Here is a 24,540-nt window from a genome sequence, read left to right on the forward strand (position 1 = left end):
CTCCACCTGGACGGCTCCTCCCAAGGTGTCTGCATAGCTTGTCCCCTCACCTCCCACAGGTGCTTTGCTGAGGTGCTACTCTCTCAGCCAGGCTGTCTCTAAAAATCCCATTTAAAACTGCCCCCACCCTGTCATCCCCTCCCCTTCCCTCTGCCACACTCCCATCTCCTTCTGCTGTTTAATTAGCTCATGGCTGTAATCGCCATGGGGACGGGAATTTCTGCCTGTCTTATTAACTGCACCCCCAGAACTTCCGATAGAGTCGGATACATAGTAGGTGCTCCATAAATATTAAACAAATGGATACTCTTGTATATCTGGATTGGAAATTTTGGTGTACCATGGGGAGGGTTTTGCAATCTTTATGTATTTTTCAACATGTTTATCTATGTTTTAGAATTTATTTCCTTCTGTGTTTTTTATTTCTAATTCACGCTCAATCTATTATTCCTGTGCTGTGCTGTTTATGATAATATAAATGGTAATAAAAAGTGGGAAATAACCTAACTATCCAATAACAGGGATTAGCTGGAAACATATATAGTATTATAAAACAGAATATATGATAAGATTCTATTTTTGTAAACTGACTCTGTGGATATGTAGATTTTTTTTTTCTCAATTTGGCAAGATTTTTTTTCCCCAGAGATAGAGGTATGGACATTAATAGGTGCCAGGTGAAAAAATGGCTCTGGAATCAAAGGGTTTAGGAAATAACAAAGCAAAACAGTTTTCCTAACTGAGGCTCTCTCCAGCGCTTTCTATTCATTTACAATGAATATAACAATAAATATTCATTCAATGAAGATTATGAAGCTCCAAGAAGAGGATAGAATATACAACGCTTTAAAAAATTTGACCAGGTCTGTTGTTGCTGTTAGCATCCTTGTTTTACAGCTCAGGGGAATGAAGTTTTGGAACTTTCTTTAGGAAGTGGTAAAATGCACTCGCATGTGCACGCACACACACGCACACACACACACACACACACACACACACACACACACAGAAGAATCCAGAAGTGTAGATACCAAGGTGTTCTCAGTGGTTGCATCTGAGCAGGTGCGCTCATAATTGTTCTTTGTGTTCCTTTTGCTTGTCTGTACTTTCTGTAATGTGCACTTTTCTAAGATAAAAAGAAGCATAAATACAAAAACAAAACTATAAAAGAAATTATAAAGGAAAAAGATGTGAAAAATTTCAATTTGTGGGTCCCCTGCCTTCTTTTCAAACATTTGTAATTTGTTTCCAAGCTGCTCTGCTAGCCTTTTTGGCAACGATTCTTATAACTTTTATTTTGAAAATTAGTTGTAAATGAATGTTTCTAACCAACAGCTCATGTTTTTCATGCCCAGTGCATCATATTGACCAAACAGTCATTTCGGGACCAAATCAAGCAGGCAGGCGGGAGCAGGGACTTGGAGCGGGAGGTGCGGGAGAGGAGGAAGAGATAAGGTGGGAAGAACGAGTAAGGCAGGGAGGGGCAGAGACCAGAGAGGTGAGAGGCAGTGGGAGGAAGAGAGCAGAGAGAAAGAGAACTCGGAGAAATGATGGAACAAATGAGAAGAGGGACATGCATCTGACCCTTGTCATGTGCTTAGCACCAGGCAAATGGTGCCCAGGAGCTTGCCCTCTCAGAGATGACAGCTGACGGCCAACCCTGAGCTATCCTTTCTCCCAGGGAAGAGAAGCTGGGTCCCTTCGCTCCTGGCCAGTGTCTGTGGGAGAAGCTGTGTGGCTGCCACCAGGTTAAGCTGGGTGGGGAGGGTTGAGCCCTCGTCTGTCTCAAAGCTACATATGTATCACCAGCAACACACACACTGTTTTTACAGCGATTGTTTGCTATAAATTGACAAAAGTGGATTTTTTTTAGAAACGCTTATTCAAACACCTTACATAAGATTGAGGAACGTCCATTGCTCCCACCAGAGAACATATACTATTCTTTGATGTGGTGACCGGTAGAGATTATGCAGGGACTAAAGCGGCCCATCCCCACCCCAGGGCACAACCCATGTCAGGAATTGGTGCAGTCACGTCCTGCTTGAAGCCAGAACAGGGACGAAATGGCCTCTGGAGGCCCCTTCCAGCCTGCAGGTCCTTTAATCTGCACAATTTGGTGATGGCCAGCGCCCAGCCTCGCTGCACCCCCTCCACCTCCTCCTGCCCTCATCGCGGTTTCTGGGCCACAGTCCTGGTGGGCGGGTGAGCAGCCAGCCGCTAATCCCCGATTAATATTTCATGCTTCTGATGGAGAGCGCGGGAGGGAGGCTTGTCGAGGGCTGAGTGTGGCGAGAGAGTTGGAGAGGCCCGAGACTTTCTTCATGATGGGGGAAGAAGGAGCAGACCACGGGGAGGACCACTCTGGGCCCAAGGCTCCTCGGTGGCCATAACCCACCGGCCCACTTGGCTTGGACGGGGCACAGGGCAGCAGGTGGGAATAGCTTATCCCAATAAATATTCATTGCAATGAATAGCATGAAGCTCCAAGAAGAGAAGAGAAGAGAAGCTCCAAGGGCACTGTCTCTCCACCCAGCCCAGCCCAGCCTCATGGGCAGGAGCCCCGTGCACCGTCTCTCTCCCACCTTTCAGAGCTTAGAATGCAGCCGGAAAGGCAGGTCTTGAACAAATACACAGACCGATAAATACAAACGTGATGGGGACAACTCCAGGGGAAGTGAGGCTGACCGGGGTGGGACGGGGGTGGGGAGGGCAGGTGAGAAGGGGGAGGGGCCGGCCCCGGCACAGCCTAGAGGGGGCACCAGTGCCCGAGGGTCCAGGCTCGAATCTTGGCTGTCATCCCCACGTGAGCTTGGCCAGCTCCTCTGCTACACCTGCTCGCCTCAGCTTCCTCCCCTGCGACAGGACAGCAGTAGGGCCTGCTCTGCAGCGTCACCAGCTAGTATTCAGTGAGCTCACACAGGTAAAGCACCTGGACTGGGACCGACCGGACCCACAATAGGTTCTCAGAAAATGTTAACTAGTAGCACCGTTATTGATGTTATTTTATCTTCCAGGAGGAAAACTTAGGTGACGCTAAGGTGCTGATTTGCCCATGAGAAACTGGACTGGAGATACCCACACCCTCTCCCCTGCCCGGCTCCCACCGCCCTCTCCACTTTGGGCAGAGCATCACCTACACATGGCCCAGGGGCACCAGGGAGGACCAGGAGAGTGGGACTGGGGCACAGCTCCCATCTCCTCGTCCCGCCCGAGGAGCCCAGCTGGCAGCTGTGACAGATGGCAGTGCTTTGAGTGACTACTTCAATTTTAACTCTTTTCGATAATCCAGCGCCCAAAAGCCACATACTTTAAAACTGTCCCTGGATCATAGATCAGCCCAAAGAGACCAAGTCCAGCTCAGTTAATAACCTCTGGAAACACCATCAATCACTGCAGAGCCCTCCTTAGGGCCCTCCATACAAACTCCTGGCAGAGATGAATGCTTGGGCCTCTGCTCTCGGCGGCGTCTCTCGGGCTGTTTGCATCTCGCCTTCTTGCACCAGAACCTGGACTTTTCTGAGCTGAGCCCCGAGGTAGAGACAGGAGTAAGGTGGGTGGGCAGGAGCAACCAAGTGACTGTTGCTTAGAGGGAGGTGATTGTTTCTCCCTATCTCCTCAAGCGACTCCCCTCCTTCCTGCCTCTCATGGGCCCGGCCTGTGAGGTGGGCTCATGCAGTTGGCCACAACCCCAGGGACAGGGAGGAACCCCTGATGGCCTCAGCCTCTCCTGTAGGAGCCCCCTAAGAGCCTGCCCCCCTGGTGGGGGGCACCACATAGGTGGAGAACACAGCACACTCGAGCAGGACCAGCTCCCTACTGGGTGGGAGCTGCCATCTGTCAACAACTGTGATAGCTAGGCTTGGAAGTTCTGGAAGCTGTCTGACCGGGAATGACGTCCTCTCTGTTGGAGACACCCTAGGGCTGGTGAGTTCCTCCTTCTTGCCACCTCTTGCACCCAGCCCTGCTCCCTGCCACTACGTAACGGCCCAACACCCAGCACATTCTACCAGAAGCCTCTTTGAAGCTTAGACACCACTCTGACCTCGTCACTCCTGTACCTAGGGAATAAGGCCCAAGCCTCCTGGCCTGGTGTTCAGTTCCAAATGGACCTGCCAGAGACACTGTCCCCACTATTTACTCCTCAGCCTGAGCCCTCCGCTCAGCCCCAATGAGTCATTCTTCCCTCACCTACCACCGCGGTGTGCATTTCAGCCTTTACTCATAATACACAGGAAACCTCCTCCCTGTGCCCTCCACCTCAACCCTACCCATTCTGTAAGTCCCAGCTGAAGTCTCACCTCCTCCATGAAGTCCACCTTGACCACTCCAACCCCTACTTCTGGAACTCTGAGGGCATGCACTGCCACTGCTGTAGCCCTGGGCACCTGGCATGGGCAACTTTGCATAGTTGGGCTCATGCTTGACTTGGAAGCCCTGACTTACACGTCTTTGAGTCCTGCACAGGTGTCTTTCTTTGTCTCTCCTACCCCAGGCCTGTCTTCACATATCCAAGTATCTCCCAGGCTTCAAAGCTGCCTCCTCCGGGATCCATTGGCTCTTGGGAGGGTGACGGAGCCAGATGGGAAGCCCAGGAGGCAGGAACCGTGCTGTCCTCTTCACCCCTGTGTTCTCAGCACCTCAAACCCAGCCTTTGGTTGAGAGCGGACAGAAGACATTGGCTGAACTGGATTCCTTTGACCGTCATCTCTACCTCTTCAGTGGCACGTGTTGCTTTCTGCCTCGCGTTGTAAGTGACGTTCTCCCTCTCATTCCGTAACCTCCTAGACCTCTTGTTTCCCCAGCAGTACCTAGCAAGGTGCCTGCTGTAGATGCCAAACCCTTGGGTGAAGCCCTAGAGGAAGTCTTCTCCAGCCATCTTTGGAAGTTCGCTCCGGCCTCTGGTTACCTACACATGCAACTGGAGGCGTGATGTGCCGCCTGGGCGAGGTTAGGCAGCCTCAGTGTATGTGCACACCGCATTCGCTTTACCCATTCACCCACCAGTGGACGTTTAGGTTGCTTCCACATCTTGGCTATTGTGAATAATGCCGCCATGGAATACTACTCATCTTTAAAAAAGAAGAAAAACCTGTCATAAGCGACAACATGGATGAACTTCGAGGTCATTATGCTAAGTGAAATAAGCCAGTTGCAGAAGGGCAAATACCGCAGGGGGGATTCCACTCGTATGAGGTAACTATAGTCAAACTCATAGAAGCAAAAAGTAGAATTGTGATGGACAGGAGAGGGTGGGGAGGAGGAAGTGGACAGTTGTTCAGTAAGTACGGCGTTTTAGTCATGCAGATGGAAAATTCTAGAGATCTGCTACACATCGTTGTTCTTATTGTTCACAATAATGTCTTGTACTCTTAAAAATTTGTTAGGAGGGTAGATCTCATGTTATATGTGGTTTTCTTTTTTGCCACAATAAAAAAGTCTAAAAGAATTAATGTAACTTTAAAAAAAGTCCCACGCTGTACCCTTCTGGCCCTAAGACCCTTCTTTTCCCAGTTCTTTCTGCACTGAACCACCTTCAGGCTGCCAGCTCTGTGCTGGCAAAAGCTCTGGGCTTGGAACTGGGAGATTCAGGTTTCTTGACTTTACTCCTATCGACTGTGTGTTACATGCAAAATACTTAAACTCCTTTCCCTGAGTTCTCTTATCTCTGAAAATGGAAAGCACAGAAACACCAACCCTGGCCGCCTCACAGAGTTTCTGGGAGAAACTAATGAGCTCCTGTTTGAGGAAGCACATTGTGAATAACAAAGCACTACACAGGTTGCTATTATTATTCCAAGGAAGTTTCTGGCCAGATGGAGGCTAGGGGGTCAGGAGCGGTAGATCCTCTCTGTTCACTCATTTGAATTAGGGACAGTCAATATTGCTACAGAAAATGGTCCCAGCATCTGAGCTGCCTGGGTGGTTGTGCTTCACTAGGATCAGATTCAGCTACAAGTAACCAAAGTAACAGCGGCTTTATTGATGGGAGTTGATATTTTTCTCATGTGAACATCTGGAGGCAGCAGGGAATATCAGGGATGGAAACTGGTCCACACACTCCCCAGGGCTCCGTAATCCTGCCAACTCGCTGTTCTGCCATCTCTATGGTGCAGCTCTGTTTTCACTATCTAAGATGGCTGTCATCATATCCACATGCCAGGTGGCTTCATGGAGAAAGGACAAATAGAGGGCAAAGGGCACACATGCCAGATGTATTTTAAGGAATGTTCTTGGAAGCTGCCACACAATACTTCTGCTTGCACGCCATTGGCCAGAACTTAGTCACATGGCCACACTTAGCTGCAAGGGAGGCAGGGTATGCAGCCTCTACTCTGGTGGCCACATGCCCAGGAAAGTTTTTTTGCTTTGAAAGAGGAGGAAAATGAATATTGGAAGGAAGACAAGCATCTCTTCTAGGGGCTGGAGGGGAGTTGGGAGGGAGGAAATGCTACTCAAAATCCCCACATTTTTCTATTGGATCTTCAAGCCTTTTATTACTGTGTTTCTTTGAGCCAAAGATCTGCCGGGAAGGTGATGATTTAGACACTTGGCATCTACAGTTTTCTGCTGTCCTCTCCATTCCTACAGGCACAGCAACCACCTAGATGCCCCAATTTTAGGACTGAGAGTTTAGAAGTGAGCAATTTCACTGTTTTCCTGCCTCAGAGGCAAAGGTGGCCAAATTATATTTCCTGATAATTTAGGACTGTGATCCCCAAAACCCTGGACCACGGACCAGTACTGGTCTGTGGCCTGTTAGGAACCAGGCTGCACAGCAGGAGGTGAGCAGCAGGCAAGCAAGTGAAGCTTCATCTGTATTTGCAGCTGCTCCCCATCACTGGCATCATCACCTGAGCTCCACTTCCTGTCAGATCAGCAGCGGCATTAGATTCTCATAGGAGCGTGATCCCTGCTGTAAACTGCGCATGCGAGGGATCTAGGTTGTGCACTCCTTGTGAGAATCTAATGCCTGATGATCTGAGCCAGAGCTGAGGCCGTGATGCTAGCGCTGGGCAGTGGCTGCAAATATAGATCATTATTAGCAGAGAGGTTTGACTGCACAGAGACCATAATAAATCAATTGCAAGCAGACTCATATGAAAACCCTATTGGTGAGTGGCAAGTGACAATGTAATAATAATAGAAATAAAGTGCACAAAAAATGTAATGTGCTTGAATCATCCTGAAACCAATTCCGCCATCCCGCCCCCACGCCCCAGCCATGGAACTAGTCCCTGGTGCCAAAAATGTTGGAAACCGCCAGTGTAGAAAGTAGGTATAAGTGATAAATGTTGTTGGACACCTGTCTCTAGCTATCTGTCTGTCTGCATACTATATGGATAGACTGTGGGCCCATGAGGCTATCTGAGCATTAAATTACGAGTTGTGCTACAACTCCCTGAAGAATAATAGCACCAAGCACATCACATGCTATGATCTCCATTGTACAGATGAGGAAACCGAGACACTGAGAGATTAAATACCTTGCCCAAAGACACACAGCAAGGTAGTAACTGAGCCCAGTGTGAACTTAGTGTCTTGCCTTCCTAGTTCACGTTCTGATCTCTGCACTAGAGATCTCTACGCTCTCCCTCTGTGCACCTGCCTGCAAGCCTCTTTTTGCCAAGCATGGCTTTCTCTACCTCCTCCTCTGCCTTTCTCCAAAGATCCAAACCAGCCCTTTCCATGGACCAGGAGGTCCTTTCCCAAGCCCGGTATTCTTCAATATTCTTCTTAAATTTTGATTCCTCCAAAAGGTCTCCCTTTACTCACCCACTTGGTCTGGCCAATGTCAGTCCCCCCTTCAACACTGTATCCATCACTCAGTTGCTGGCTGCGCCCTAGTTCACAGGTTTCAGCTGCAGGAGTCCTCTGTATTTTCCACCTGTCCCTGTCCCATCTTCCAGCCTTGGTGCAGGTCGCTGGGCTATGGTTACAGTGTGGGCTCCGGGGCCCCTTCTGCCCCCACCACACCTTCTCTCTGTTGTGTGCATCTTCTCTGTCCCTCCAACCAGGACTACACTCCTTCGGCAGCCCCTCGCCACCTGGAGTCCACCTGACTCCCCTCTGGCTCCTAACCCAAGCCCATAAAGATGCTCAAGTCATCCCATGTGGTGAAACAAAGCTCTTGACCACCAAGGTTCCTTTGTAGTTAGTGCCCTTTCTCCTCCCTTTTCTCAGCCAAGTTCTTTGAAACACTAGTCTCTCCTCGCTGCTTCTTTTTTCTTGTTTCTCATGTCTCTTCCACAGAAGTAGCCCGACTTCCGCTCTCGCATGCTATGACTCTTGTCCGGCCAAGGCCATATCTGACCTCCATGCTGCACGATGAGCAGGCCCTTCTCAGCTCTCATCCTTCTGTTACTGTCCCTGGCATTGGACACTGTTAACCGCTTCCTTCTTCTGAACACTCCATCCTTCCTTTATTACCGTGACACACTTGTCCCCCCCACTTCTCCCACCAGTTTCTCTTAGTCTCTATTTCTTACTCTCTCCTCTTTCCTCGCATGTCCATGCTCCCTAGGGATGTGGCCTCTTCTCACTCTATGCTGTCTTCCCAAGTGACTCAATACACACCGTTTACTTTAAAAGGCACCACTGTGCCACTGTGCCAATGGACCACATCTCCATTCCTGGTGCATTGCTGAGACCCAGACCTGTCCATTCAGCTGCCTACTGGCCACCCCTCCTGGATGTCCTCTGTCATCTCACCCTCCACCTTTCTAAAGCCAGCTCCTCATCTTCCCTCCAAACCTGCTCAACCTGCTGCACCTCCTCTCTTGGTCAGAGGCATTAACAGCTGCTCGGTGACTGAGGCAGGGCCTGGAGAGCCTGGATCCTGCTGTGTCCCTCCCCTGACTCAGGCAGCCTCCAGGTCCTGCCAACTCTGCATCTCAATTTTTCCTCAAGGGCATCCTTTCTTCTCCCTTGTCTCCAACTTTACCTCCCTGAGGGACTGCATGAAGCTCCCAGGTCACTCACGGTCCCCAGGGCTGTCCCTCTCTGTTCCTTTTCCCACCCAAAGTGACCCCTTAAAAACACAGAGTCAAACATTTATTCATTCAACAAATGTTTCTCGTGTGCCTATTATGTTCCAGACATAATACGTATGTCTAAGTGTTAGGGATATGGAAATGAATGATATAAATAGACTCTTCCTGCTGGAATTTACCTTCTAGTTGGGTGGATGGGGTGGGGAGGACAGACAATAAACAAATAAACAAATAATTCTATGTCAGGTGATGGCGGGTTCTAGGAAGGAGAATAAAGAAGGATAAGGGGATAAAAGGTGCCCGCAGGGCAGTGCTGTGCTGTAGAGGGGCACAGAGAAGGTGTCTCTGAAAAGGTGACATTTGAGCAAAGACAAAGAGAGTGAGAGTGAGCCCTGTGAGTATCTGGGGGTGGAGGGAGGGCACTCCAGATGGAGGGAACCGCGTGCTTTCTGGGTCTGCGGAGCAACGAGGCCAGCATGGCTGGAGAGGAGAACGGTCAATGTGAGGACAGAGAAGTGTTGGGAGGGCAGACGGCAGAGCATCTCGTGGGCCATTGTGAGGACTTTGGCTTTGACTGTGAGTGAGACGGAAGCCATCAGAGGGGGCAGAGCAGGGAGTGGGGCAGGATCCAACGTTTGTCTTGGCGAGTCACTCAGACTGCTGCTGAAGAAGAGTCTACAACAATTAGAAGGCGACTGCAACAGTTCAGGTCAAAGGGGGTGGCAGCTTGGACCTGGCCTGCAGCTGTGGAGTGGTGAGAAGGGGCCAGACCGGGGAGATATATTCTGAAGGAGAATGGATGAGGAATTTGTGACAGATTGCACGTGGAGTGCCGAGACTGAGGAGGAGCCAAGACTGAGTCCAAGGATTTTGGTTGAACATCTGGAAGGTTGGAACTGCCACTTCCTTATACAGAGAAGACCCAGGGAGGTCTGGCCAGCGGGCAGGGTGGGGCCGGTGAGAGTATGGTTTGGACAGGTTCGGCTTGGGAGGCCTTCACCCAAACAGGGGGTGTACCTGGATACTCGCGGGAGGACTCTGGGCTGGAGATGGCAGTCCCTGCTGGAAGCCCCCAAATGGCTCTCCTTTGCCGTAAGGTCAGAGTTCGCCCTGGGAGGGGCAGGAGTTAGGTTGAGGTAGGAAAAAGGGCTCTCTCAGGCCAGGCTGGAGGAGTTAGCCAAGTCAGGGGACCAAGCAAAGCCTGGGGCTCAGTAAGTTGCTAAGTCCAATACCAAAAAAGGGAGTTCAAATAGGTTAGCAACCTCACAGGGGCCAAAAGCAAGCACGGTATTAACTTCTATTTGTCCAACAGTCTCAGCTCAGTTTTTATTACTTCTGGAAAGCCTTCCCCATCTCTCTGAGTGGTTGAGTCTTTCTTAAGCTTTTATAGCACCAGGTATGTAGCTCGTCTTTGTAGCACTTCCTACAATTTCCATTGGATATTTCTAATTTTTTAAAAATCACCTAGAGATTATATTTGATATTTGTAAGTTACCTTTATGCATTTGGTTACTGGGTTAATGTTTGGCTCCTCTATTAGACTAAACACCGCAAAAGGGCAGGGACTACTTCTGTCTCGTTTTTCGCTGGGATGAGGGAATGAATGGATTCATGCGCCCCCAGAGCCCGGAATCGCAGAGGCAGGCAGAAAACCAGACGGTGGAGGTCAGGAGGATGTCCTGGAACATGTGGTGGTGCCCAAGTCTGGCTGTTATGGGTCAGCCAAGGCGGGGCGTGCGGGTGGGGGCAGGGGTGGGCTGACGCAGGCCCCCAGGCTGGCTCCTTCCTGCCCTCCAGCTTCATCTCTCCCCATCTCTTTCTCCGTCTCTGAGTTCATCTTATAAAGATCTCAGGGGACTGCCCCTGAACCTTTGCTATTTCATGCCATGAAGCCTTTATTCATGCTCTTCCCTCTTAACCTTCTGTTCCTATTCATGGCAAATTTCTGCTTCTTTTTCAAAACTAGGCTCAGATGCCACCTTCTCCAGGTGGCCTTTCGTAATCCCCCCGGACTCTCACTCTTTCTTCTGCTGCACACCTTACAGGGTCCTTATATGTAAACTGACCGGTTGTTCTCCGGAGGCAGAAGCCATGTTCTGGTCTTCACTACCCAGCACCCAGTGCAGCACTCAGCACAGAGTAGGTGCTTAATAAATGAGCAAATCAGTGATGAATGAACAGCCATCTGCTCCAGATTTTTTGAAACAGTATAGATGTCATACAGCCGGTCCCATCACCCCCCACGTGTTCTCATAGTTGTCACACCGTGAGTCCTGATTTTTCTCCGGAAAATTGTGGTCACTGCAGAAATAGTACAGTAGTTCCCAAGGTCTTTGGACCCCCAGGGAAAATAGTAATAAGGCTCTGAGAGCTTCTGTCAGTGTCTGAAATAGCCCGCAGAAATCACATACTGTTATCTGCGCGAGGCCTGCACAGCCCGACTAAGACATCGGGTTCTTTGCTTTTAGCTGGGATTGTGTCAACGCGGCAGCGTACTAACAGTGGTTATCTCACGCTGCTCAGGAGCTCAGATTGGCTGGGGATGACATCATAGGAGTCCCTGGGGTCTGTGGAAGGAGAAACAATAAAAGAGATCCTGGGAAATTAACAGGTTAGAGCCACTGTGGTGGGGGATGGAGTCCCGGGCTCAGAATTAGGAGACGGGAGAGTGAGACACGGCTTCCATCGAAGCAGCCGCCCAACTTCTCTGGGCCCCAGCCCCCGGCTGGAGAGTGGGAATAAGCACACCTGCCTTGGAGACACAGTGAGGGCAAAGGTGTCTCCGAAAGGACGAAGCGCCAAGGAAAGAGCAGGTTTATGCCCAGCCCGGGAGGTCCCCAAGGAGAGCACAGGCAGATGTGACACGCTTAGGGAAATAAGAAACTGCTCACTGGGGTTGGAGCACGGGGTACAGAGAGGGGTGGGGTGGGAATTTACGGGGAGGAGTCAGCCCAGCACCCGATTGGGAAGGCTGTGAAGATCATGTTAAGAAATTCAGACTGTGCAGCTCTTTCTGCATCAAAAAATGCAAAGTTGCTCCTGGCCCTCAATTGTAATGGAGGAAACCAGAAGATGTGGGTCAAAGCCCCTCCTCCCATAATTTGAACTCAGAATCTGCCCTGACCCACGTCTAGCTCTCAGCCTGTCGCTCTGCAGGCTCCCACCCAGCTGTGGGGCGCCCGGAGTCCTGGCTGCTTGGGAGCACATGTTCTCGCTGGGGGATGCTCCCGGCCAGCGGCCCGGTCACTGGGATGAGACATTGGCACCAGGGTACCGAGGGCCAGGGAATGGCTGAGCCAGATGGAAGCCCCCGTGGGTGAAGGGCACCCTTGGTAGGGGTGACAGTGCCCTGCCAAGGCCGAGGTACTGCTTTGCCCAGGCTTCTCCTGAAGGCCCTGCATTCTTTACAACCGGCGGGGGTTGGTGGGGGGGGTGGCGGCGGGGACAGTCTCCTTCCCTGAGTCTCACCTTGGAATTAATCCCCTCCATGGGCCCCATAACGTGTTACCAACACCTCTGCTTCCTCCTTATTTTGTTCAGCCTCGTGATTTGGTGGTTTCCTTCCTTGCCTGTCTCCAGCAGACTGGGTGTGAGATCAGCCCTCATCTACACAGTGTCCCCGGCCCCTAATGCCCACCCTGACTGCTGCGGTGGGGGCCCAGGAATGTCGTTGACCGAGGGAGAAAGCACCTTCGATGGCCAAATCTGACGCCCAGGTGGATCCTGGCCTGGCATTAATTTGCAGGAACCAAGTACCCATTCTCCTCTTTGTGTTCTCTCTGTGGGGACAGGGATAAAGGTGACAAAGGTTGAAACAGCGCCCGGAAGCTCCTTGAGAGAGTTTCCATCAAAGTGTCAAAAGATAGGGCCAGTGAAGACACAACACAGAAGCCACCCCAGAGACATTAATGTCCTATTACTAAAAGTTCTGGAAACGGGGCTGATGTCAGAGCTGCCCTTAGGCCCTGTCTTCTGCCTGTCAGGTTCGTGGAAACAGAAGGCCCTTCTGGATGCTTCCCTTGCGCTCACTCCGCCCATTTCCTAACAGCAGCCCCCAAATTGCTCTCCCTTCTCCAGCTGGGGTGAGAGGGCAGCCAGCAGAAACCCAGAACTCCCTCGGCAGGGTTGGCGTGTGTCTGCAGGGGACCTCATAGGGTGGGACCAGCCACAGGCCTGTGTCTGCTGGTGACCTCGCTGTGCTCGTTTGTGACAAGCAGGAGAGTGTCTGACAGCTGCTTTGTCTGCCCACGGCCCCTCCAAGTCGCTGGGCGGGAAGACACTTGCCTCTGTCACCAGGCTGCACCTGTAAATAAAGCGGAAGACAAAAGAGGCCTTTCTGCTTTTCAAACTGTGACAGGCATATCCCGGTAAATTACCTTCATGCTTTTTTAATAGAAGTGAAAAGGTTTGGGTGGCTTGCGTTGCCTGTTACAGAAGCACTTTTTCTCTCATTTGAGCCGCCCCAGATGGGATAATGAACACATTTTTATCTCTGTCTCTAAACAAAAAGCAAAGAACCTGGAGCTCGATAAACTTCCCTTTACGGTATTTCGAGGAAAAGGTTGGAAGTTGTGAAAAACTCTTGGTGTCGGGAGCTAAAGGCCAGGGATTTGCTCCCTCCAAATGGCACGTAGCCTTCTCCAGGGCTAGAAGCACATTTGCTTCCTGTACGCAGAGACCAATTTGTGTATTTCAACCCGTTCATTTGTCTACAAATAGGGGTGAGGGTGCCTATTTCTGGGTTTGTTGAGAAAACCCCTGGCCCAGTCCAGCTGCATGGAAGGTGCACAGTAAGCATTCGTGAAAGCTTGTCCTGGTTGTGCATCAGGATGTCCACACCACCTGGGCAAACGTGCCCACCAAGACACAGCCATTCCAGGGCCCCCTTTCGCGGGAGAGAAGGCCGGGTGAGTGACGTCCACAGCCTGCAGGACACCCACCATGCTGTCTGGCCACTGGCTCCCTGCTGTGCCCCGCAGCCCCTCCTAGGAACACAGACTTCCCGGCAGCTCCCTCCATCAGCCCCTCCTCTGGCCATCGCTTTGCATCTCTCATGCTGTTGTGCAGTTGTGTATCTGCACATTGGTCTTTCCTCAAAAACTAGGGAAAAATCACAGAGGGCAAGCCTCCTGCCTTGCAAATGTTCTTATCCTCAGTGCCCTGTGCAATGTCTGGCATACAGGAGATGCTCAAAGAACCTGCGGGTGAATGAATGCCTGGCCCTGAGAAGTTCAGCCCTCACACACTTTGGGTGGGCAGGGGGCAGGCTCCCGGGAAGCAGGACGCAGCTAAGGCACCAAAGCTGGGGTAGTGTCATGGCCGCACCCTCCTCAGCAGGCTCTCCAGTGCTCACGGGACACCTCCCATGCGGCGGGGCCCGGCCAGCCATTTGCCGGTGCATTCCCGACAAGCGTGGAAATAGGGACCTTACCTGTATTTTATAGACGAAAAGAGTTTGTGAAACTGGTTTTGTAACCCTTGGCTCCTCATCCATCTCAAGAGTATGAAAATAGGATCCGGAGGCTCCCTCCGGGAGAGCTGTCAGTGGGCTGAAGGGGGCTGCTCCCCAGCCACCTAACCAAGTGCAGGGACCTCAGGAGAACCACTCAGAGGGCTTGGCTGAGGCTGGGAAAATCCTAAGGAGAGTGGCTGTGCCTGGCCAGGCCTGAGGAGGCAGGGCAGGGAAGGAGCTACGTAGGTCCTACAGGCTGGGATAGACCTCACAGAGGGGTGCCAGGAGCTCTGATGGCTTCATGCCAGAGCCAGAGGCTGGGGGTGCCACAACTTTAAGACGGGACGGGGCAGGGATCCTAAGCAGCCTTGCTCCAGTCGAGGAAATGACAGGTGAGAGAGCCCACATGAGCCCGTGGCAAGAGAAAGACTCGACATTTGGAATCTGCCAGGCTCAGAGGGCATGGGTGCCCTGCCACCATCCCATAAGTCAGACATCACCTTCGCTGACTTCGATTTCTCCCCTGTCTCCACCCCACCTGACCTGGGGGTGCGGGCAACAAGCTGGGGAAGAGGTAGAGGGAGGAGAGTAATAGAAATGACGCCCCCAGATGCCCACCTGAGCAGGCCCAAGCTGGGGGAGCTGGGGGAGGGAGTTTTAAATAGAGTAAGAATTGAAGGCATTGGTAGTAGACCGGCTTGCGCTTTTTTTTTTTTTAACCTAAGAGTAACCCCAAAAGCTATGAGATATTCCCAGGAGGTCCTCCGAGGGTCAGGAAAGAATGTGCTGGAAGAGGCTGTAGCAAAATGAATGAAGTTGCTTTCTCTTTGCACCCTATCGAGCCCGGCTCCACCAGTGCGCTGGTTCTATTTGTAGTCTAGCCGTGTGCTCCCGGGACGTGAGACAGGAAGTTGCAGCAACTCCCGAAGACGTGTGCTAAGGCCTCCCGTCCTCAGGCAACTGTCCCTCATCTAACCTGACTCAGGGGGGTGGCCCTTCAGATTTCTACCTAATCAAAGTGCAGCACATTTAACCTCGTTAGAAGATGAGTCAGAACACGAGAGAGTCTGGAGGGAGGGAAAGCACGTCCGTTGAGGCTGTTTCTCTCCATGATTCTTTGCCTGGCATCGCCCCCCAGCACGAAGTGGGGCCGGATAAGGGGAGGAGATTGGAAGACTGGCCTTGGAGTCGCGACTGAATTCTTAATTATTTATTTTCTCTTAAATGTTGATCATTTTTTTTAACGCTCAGAATTTCCGGACAATCTAGAGAGATGACTGTCTTTCGTTTGCATATGGAAAGACCCTCGGCTCATTCAAAAGTCAAAAGAAATTCTCTTTGCATTAATCATAGCTTCCCGCCTTGAAGTTGCTCCAGAAATTGGGAACTTGCAACATTTATTTACTGGGTTAGTTTAACCCCTTCTGGGTTAGTTTAACCCCTCCTCCTTTAATACTCCTCCATGATGGGGAGGTTCTAGGAGAGGGGAGAAAAATAAACCCAGAGAGGCTCTCGCAGCGGGCTGGCTGTTTGCTGAAATGGAAATGTGTTTACGGTGTGAGGAAAAAACGATTCTGGGCAGTGAAGTTGGCAAAAAGAGATAAAGGGGATTTGGCTAGAAGCGAGAGTTAAATGATAGTAAAGGTCTAGAGAAGCTGTGATCAATAAATATAAAGTTCAACCTCAATGCTTTTGGCCGCGGAGAAGGCCCGAGCCCCGCCCGTCTCCCCCGCCACCAGGCCTCAGGCTGCAGACTTTGCCTGGCCGAAGCTGTGGACAAAGAAGCGTGGACACAGCATTCCTGCCACTGCCGCCGGGTGAGCGCCGGGTGAGTGCCGGGTGAGCTCTCCACCACGTGCCCTGGCTGCCCGGCCAGCCCAAGGGCGCCCGTGGGGACACCATCCCAAGAAGCCCAAGCACTTCCACTGGGTGCCCTGTTTTCAAGACCGGATAGTCAACCCCAATAAGGGACCTGTTTATTATCAATATAAAATTTGGGGGCCCCATCTACTCGTTTTGTTGGCAACAAGTATATATTTTGGAGTAAAATATAGTGAGAGAATCTTGAAAATGAGCTTCAGCCCATGAGAGCCAATGAAGGGCAGATGCCCATGATCTTAACAAGCCCGGAGCCGTGTATACAGGGGAAAGAACACTGGTCTCTGTGTAGACCATCCTGGCAGGATTCTGAACCTGAGCCCATGGATGTCCAGGGGACTCCATAGGTACACCTCAGGAGTGCCTGCGAGCCACTTATTAAGAATATTGTGCATTTGCACGTTTTCCTGAGGTTCACAATCTTTTTCCTACTCCCTGAGAGGCTTGGGCTCCCCTGAAGGAGAAGAACTACTGGCCTATAGGGTGCAATAATATCTATGAAGACACTCTGTTAGACATGACTACATAGACCAACAGAGTTATGACTGTTACAGGAGTGAGAAGCAGGAAGGGTTTATGTTACATTACTTCTTAGAAGCTGGGAGGATGAGCAAGGGAGGTGTCTTAGTCCATTCGGGCTGCTATAACAGAATACCATAGACTGGGTAGCTTATAAACAACAGAAATTTATTTCTCGCAGTTCTGGAGGCTGAGAAGTCCAAGATCAAGGTGTCCTGGTGTCTGGTGAGGTCTCACCTCCTAGTTTATAGATGGCTGTCTTCTCACTGTGTCTTCTCATGGCAGAAGGGCAGAGGGAGCTCTCTGGGGCCTCTTTTATAAGAGCACTAATCCCATTTATGAGGGTTCTGCTCTCATGACCTAATCCCCTCCCAGAGGCCCCACCTCCAAACACCATCACATTGGGGATCAGAATTCCAACATAGGAATTTTAGCAGAACACAAACCTTCAGTCCTTGGCAGGAGCCTTTCCTTTGGTCTGTCCATCTGTCCATCCAACTGTCTGTCATCCATCGATGTGTGTCTAACATGTGCCAACACTGTGTGACGTGTAGAGGTTGTAGAGACAGATGGCACATGCGGTGGAGGAGATGGGGACGTGACATAAAATGCAATGCCACGGAGCGAGGTCTGTAACTGCTGCACTTCTGTGGTGCGAGTGGAGGCCCCAGGGAAGAGGCGCCGTGGGAAGGACAGAGGGCTCTGGCTGGCTTCACAGAGGCTGTGATGTTGGAGCCAGGTCTTAAGGATAACTAGCGGTGATGGAATCTTTATTCTTAGATGTCTTTAAAAATGAAGGTCAGGAGGGATTCAGGTTCCCTCCTGGCCAAAGGCAGGGGCTGGAGAGGAGGACTTCCGAGTGATCCTCTGGCTCTGCAGGGTGACTCCCGGGGGCCGCGTGCACGCCTCTCTGCACACACTGCTGCGGGCGTGCGCTGGTGCCTCTCGGGGAGCAGGGAGGGGAGGAGCACTGGGGAAGATGAAGGGACTTGTGCTCAGTCTTCTCAGGCTTTTTGGTTTTTTGGATCCCAAGCAGAGGGAAAGCGAGAAAGGAAGACAGAGACGCCTGGGGCTCACGGGTGATGGACTCGATTTTTGGAGGAGAGCGACAGGCTAATAAATGAAATGAAGAGCAGCAGGAGACGCTTTGGGCAGGATATTGCTTCCCCATCTCCCGTCCACAGCTGCATCTCAGGGGCCGGGGGCTGGCGACCTGGCTGCCAATAGACTGGTAGCCGTCCGAAGTGATTTTCCTCTCCCTCCCTCTCCATCTGCCCTGCAGGGGCAGGGCCTGGGTGGAGAAAGGTGGACCTGGGTAGCTCACTCCTCTCTGAGAAGCAGGTGTGAATGAAGGCCTGGGCCCGAGGAAGCGTAGGGCCGAAGCATTGCTAAACATCTCCTTTCGGTGTAGTTTGGAAGACATTTCCCAGCTGGCTTCTAAGGCACTGCCAGTCCCATGCTAACAAAGACAGCAGCGGGAAGGGCGGGCTCAGCCCTCAGCTGGCTCAGGGCCACAGGGGAACTGCTGGCTGCCCAGAGGCAGGGCGGCCTTTGCTATTTGCTAACAGGTGTGCGAATGGAGACTAGGAGAGACAAAGATTTAATCAAACGATTAACCAGGGGTCACTGTTCACCCAAGTGTGCAGCTCCGGTGAGCACACACAGAGGGCGAGAAGGCAGACGGGAGAGGAGGGGAAGGGAACTAACACAGTGCTGTTCCTCTTGTTAATGGAGGGGAGCAGGACGGGGGTTTGGAAAGAACAGAGAATCCCTAAACCTGGTGTTAGAATAGTATTTCTGAATTAAAAAATGCGTTTCGTGTCCAGTACTTTTGATGTCCATTCAGTTCTCCGAGGAGCCCTGTAAGGTAGATATTCTTCTTACCAGTGAGCCCTCTTTACAGATGGAAACACTGAGGCTCAGAGAGATTCATTTGGCCAAAGTCACACTGCTAGTGGCACAACTCGGACTTTGAAGTCTTCTGGCTCCAAAACCCATGTGCTTTGCAACGAAGCCATGCCCAGTCCTGAGGGGGCGCTGCAAATCCAAACCCATCCTCGGATTCCCCGAGAAGCCCCAAGGAGGAGAACTGGAAACCTGTGCTTCCTCCATCTGAGGTGGCAGAACGGAAAGTGGGTGAGCCAGGATGCGCAGATGGCACGCCCTCGGCAAATGCATGAAGGAAACACTGAATGTTTAAATTTATTTTTAACTGTCCAAGGGTTATATAGTTATGTTTAAGAAATCTGTGTGTGTCGACAAAACCTAGGTGTCCCCTGCTCACCACCCGCTCCCAGCCCCTTTCCTAGCGGTGACGAGGGATTGGCGTGGGTCCCCACAGACAGCTGCTATGCATTTTACATACACATACAAGTAGAGACATGTAGGCTCTTTTGTTTGTTTTTTATGTAAATGGTAAAATATGGTACATATGGTTTGCAATTTGCTCTTTTCTCTTAAAAATATGACTTAGATTTCGTTTTCACTCTCTACAGATCTACCTCATTTTTAACTGCTAAATAATATTCTATCATAAATGTATATGTATATATTTACAAATACATATTATGTATATATGTTTTATTAACTATTTTCCTCTCTTGGACATTTGGGTCACTAACATTTTTTCACCACGAGGAACAATATAACAAAGAACATCTCTGTCCGTGCTTTTCTGTAAGCGTAAAGGAACGTTTCTCAGGATAAACACCTAGAAGTGAAGTTCCTGGGGGAAGGGTCGGGCGTGTGTGATCTGAACAAAAGCTCTGCCAGGTCACGCTCCCAACAGCATCGAACTTCCCATTTCCCTACACCCCCTGGGACACTGGATATCATCACTATTACAGTTTTTACCAAAATAAAATAGTTCATTTGAATTTTCCTGAGTTTTAGTAAGCATTTTTCAAATGCTTATTTATAGTTCCTCTTCCATGAGTTACTTGTTCCTATTTTCTGCCTATTCTCATCATTTTGTGGAAACTCTTTATATGTCCTGGATATTATAGTAATTCATATCTGTTATGCATGCTTCATCTATTTCTCCCCGTCTGTAAATTACCTTTAACTTTGCTTACAGAGTTTGTTTTTCTCTCTTTCTTTTTTTTTTTTTGTCAGACAAATACAATTAATTTTGACATAGTCAATTTATCAATTTTGTTCTTTTTTGGGTTTTTATTTTTTTGTGTCTTCTCTAAGAAGGTCTTTTCTATCCCAAGGTTACAAGTATGTTTCCTTTTAACATTTTTATAGCACTCTCCTCTCTGATGTAGCTCTTTCCTCATCTTGAAATTTATTTTGTATATGGTGGGAAGTAGGCTCTAACTTTATTTATTTTCCCCCAAATGAATATCTTTGGTAGCCTATTATTGGTGGCCACTTCTCATTTATTTCCTCCTTCCCTATATTTTCGTTTAGGCTTCCACCTCATCCCCATCTATGGCCTGGGCTTCAGGGCTGGGCCTTATGGGTTTGAGGGTGATCCTACACACCCCGCCTAAAACATAAGAGCATGGCATGAAGCCGGTCACGGTGATGAGTTCAAGGTCAGCGCATGGCCCAATCTAGGAGAGGGGATGTTTACTGAGGGCATCTGGGAAAATATTAATACTTTGCTCACTTCTGCAAGACGATCCCTGGGGGGAGGGGAGGCCCTTTTCTTCCTTTGGACACCATGTTTTGTGGATGTGGTTCCAGGAGTGGCAATGGCTTTTTTGCTATGATCGGGGAAGCCAGCCTGTGGGTGAGACTGACACATAGAGAGGGTCACGGCTGTGCAGGAAACTTCACGATGGAGCCAGGGCCATCGATTAGGGCAGCCTGGAAGCCTCGCTAGCACTTTTTCTACTGAGCACTTCCTTACATGAGCAATACATTTTTTTACTACTGAAGCCCTGCCGATCAAGTTCTCTTTTATGGGCAGCAGGCAGTGACTAAACTGATAAAACAAGCAACCGTCCCCGTGCTGTCTACGGAGAGTCCATCCTCTGGTGGTTCATTAGAAATGCGATCACACGCTCCTGTACACACATGATCTGTTTCTTATCTGTTTGTCTATTCTCAGGCTAACATCTTACTGTTTTAATGACTGCGGCTTATGTAATTATAACATATTTTATGCTGGTTAAGTAAATCCCTCTTCATCGTACTTCTTTTTCAACAACCGCCTGGCTATTCTTGTTCCTTTTCTCTTCCAGATGAATTTAAATTACGTTTTATTAGGTTCCATAAAATTCTGTTGGGATTTTGTCAGGGGTTGCTTTGAATCTGGGGAGACTTGACATCTTTACAGTGTTGAGCCCTCCCATCCAGGAACATTAGATGTCTCACTGTTTATTTAGATCCTCTTACATGATACTCGGTAGAGTTTTATAGCTTCTCCATAAAAGTCTTATTCATATCTTATCGGGTTTATTCCTTGAGACCTTAGAGACATTTTCTGTTGTTGTTGTTTGTTTTTTAATTTTTGAATGGTTCTATTTTTAATTAGTGGCTTGGAGGGAAGCTTTGAGTTTTGGTTGCTACTCTAATATGCCACCACTGTGCTGGAATCTTATTATCTAACAGTGTGTCATTTCATTCTTCTGGATTTCCTAGGAGATGATCATATCATCTGAAAATAATAGTTTTCTCTGCCATCCTTCTTATTCTTCCTTTAAATCTTGCCGGCTAGGAGGGGCATCCCTATATTGTTTCCAGACAGAATGGGAAATGTTTCTAAGGTTTTCTGAACATTACATAATTAAGAAAGCTTAATTTCCCCTCCTGCTTTGCTGAAGCTTTTTTTTTAAATGAAGAAAATATATAGAATTTTATCAAATGCTTTTTGACTGTGTAATGACATAACCACATAGAGTTTTCCTTTATTATCCAGTGGCCTATATTAATACATTTTATAACATTGAATCAGCCTGGATTACTGGGATAAGCCCAAATTGGTCCTGAGATACTATTCTTTTAATGTATTGCTCAATTTGATTTACTACTTTTTCTCTGTGGAATTAGGCAGCAGTATTCGAAAGTGAGATGAGCCCGTAGTTTTTGTCTGTTTTTGTGCTCTCCTTGTCTGCTTCTTCTACCTCCCTGGCCACTGCTTCTCAATCCCTTCTGTTGCCCCTAACCTGGGCTGCTGTAGGGCTCAGCCTCTCCCCTCCTCTCCTCCCTCTCTCAAACATGCCCAATGTGCTTGTGCCGCAGGGCCTTTGCACTTGCTCTTTCCTCTCCCTGGATCTCCATATGTCTCTCTTTAATACTTCCTTCAGATCTTTGTTCAAAAGATCATCTTATCCCAACCACCCCACATACAACTGTCATCCTCACTTCCACACACCCTCCGTGCCTTGTCCTGCTTCTTTTCCCCATAGCACTTGTCTCCATTTGACATACTGAGTATTCATTTGTCGGGTCATGGTCTGTCTCCCCCAAGTAGAATGTCACCTCCCTGAAGGCAGAGACTTTCCTAGTTTGTTTGCTGTTGTGTCCCCGGCACCAGGAACAATGACTGTACATTGTAGCTTGTTCCACAAACATTTGTTGAATTAAAGAATGGCTTTTCTCTTGCACTTATGGGTTGACTTTAAAGCCAAAGAATTTCACAAGTCGTGTGTATAATTTTTATTCTTTAAAAATATTTGTAATGAAACCAGGAACAGTATCATGTGTTTGTTTTTTTCACAGATGCAAACACTGAAGCTCAGAGAGCCTGAGGCATTTCTCAAGGTCAGGAGCCAGTTGAAGGTTGAGCTGGGCTAGGATCTGTCCCCCGTGTAGACTGGAGGGACTAACAGAGTAACAAGGGCAGGGGAGCTGCTGGGAGCTGGAAGCTTGGGTCAGGTAGGCTACAAACACCCCGTGACCCATCCCCTCTGACCTCCTGCCTTACTTTTTTGGAGATAAGAGATTAGACAGAAGACATTAGAGAGAACATGGGGGTATGATCTGGCTTTGTCACTGGCTGGACACTTGTAGAAGGGGGTCATTTCTATCTTGTCATGCTGGCCACCTGCTGCTTGCTGCTCCAGGTCTACCTCCACCTGCTCTGCCCCGGCTTCCCCACCCAAGGCTTCCCCACCTGGACGGCAACACATATGAGCTGCCTCACTCTCTGGCTCGTGGTCGGGTCAGGCCAGTGGGTGGCACCAGCAGAATGTTAGAGGACAGGAGAACAGGCAAGTTGGGGATTTATTTCCCTAACTCTTTCCCTGCAGGGTCCCCACAAGCTGGCTGTGTCCCTTGATCAAGGGCCGTGGCTCCTATCAGGCAGCCCTCCCCAGATGGCTGGTCTCCCCCAGCGCCGGCAACTGCCCCTTCTTTGCCCCTGCTGTCGCCCATCTGAGGACCCCGCACTATCCTGGACTAGTCTCCTTAAACCCCGCCACACCTTTGCAAACATTTCTGAACTGTCTTCACAGTGGAGTGTGTCATTGTGCCCCTGGGCTCCCTGAGGGCCGCCAAGGCTCTAAGGATTCAGAGAGGCAGCCTAAGTGCTTGGCACAGTCCTTGGCACAAAGCGGGGGCCTTCCTCGTGTCAGGTCCTCTTCTTCCCCACTAGAACGGAAAGGGGCTGTCAAAGGACATGGCATGGGAGACGAGCCTCACGGGCGACCGCAGCCTCTGTGGCACAACGTAAGCATCTGCGGGAAGAAGGGAGATGGCCACCACTCAGGGCCCCTCTTCATCCTCACCCATTTCCTGCAGGGCCAGCATCCCGCGGGGTGGCCCAGGTGTCTAACCCGGTGGCCGTGGCTCCTGAAGGCTGTGGCTGTCTCAGAGTGTGAGGTGTGTCGTGGGCTGGGGAGAGTTTGGGAGGCTTCCCACAAACCCGCTCCTCAGCTTGCCTGTCTTTTAGCGCCTCTGGTCCCACTGGCCTCCCCGGGCCACGACCAGGCCAAGACACAGCGGCCCCTCCCACCCTGCTCTGCCCCACCAGCCGCCTGGCAGTCTCCGTCCATGCCCTGGGCTGGCAGCGGGAGACAGGCCTGTCAGATTGCATCACATCAGCGCTCGAGCTGGAACTCCAGCAGGGCCTGGCGACCTTGTAGGTTTTGAGGAGCATGGGCAGCGGGGAAAGAGAAAAGCAGACCGGCCAAATTTATAACGTCTTCCCAGCTGGAGGGAGGGGGGAGCGAGGCCTCTCCTGAACACCAGCCCCTCCATCTTGCAGTTGCTGTTTTCGATCTGTCCCTTCAACAGCCTTGCAGCAGCTGGGAATGAGGTTAGACTTTAGGATGAACTTCCCGATTCTGCAGGCTATGAAGAATTCACTGGGGATTTCTTCTTCAGGGTAAAGAAGGTTCTAACTCCTCCCTGAACCCGTGTTCTCTGATGAGTGGCCAAAAACCACGATCCACTTCTACCAAGCACTTGGGTGTTGAAAATGCACGATCTCTCCTGAGCTTCACAATGCCCCCACGAGGCAGAAATATCTAGCTTGTTTACTGCAGTGGAGGAACCAAAGCCCAGAGGAGGTTGAATGACCTGTCCAGCCAACACCACTGCACGCTGGTAGAGAGGGGGCCCAAAGCCAACCCGGCCGACTCTACGACCAGGTGGAGACTTTCCCCGCAGCGTAAATGATGCGATCATCCCTTTGCCTTTGTCCTTCCTCCCTCCGCTCACGGGCGGTGGGTAGCAGGGAAAACAAAGTTACGATTTTGGTTTAACTTCACCTAGGGCAGCTTCCTGGAAGAGGTGGGATGAAGA

Source organism: Propithecus coquereli, unplaced genomic scaffold (assembly GCF_000956105.1).
Source record: "Propithecus coquereli isolate 6110/MARCELLA unplaced genomic scaffold, Pcoq_1.0 Scaffold222, whole genome shotgun sequence".
In the NCBI taxonomy this organism is placed as follows: domain Eukaryota; kingdom Metazoa; phylum Chordata; class Mammalia; order Primates; family Indriidae; genus Propithecus; species Propithecus coquereli.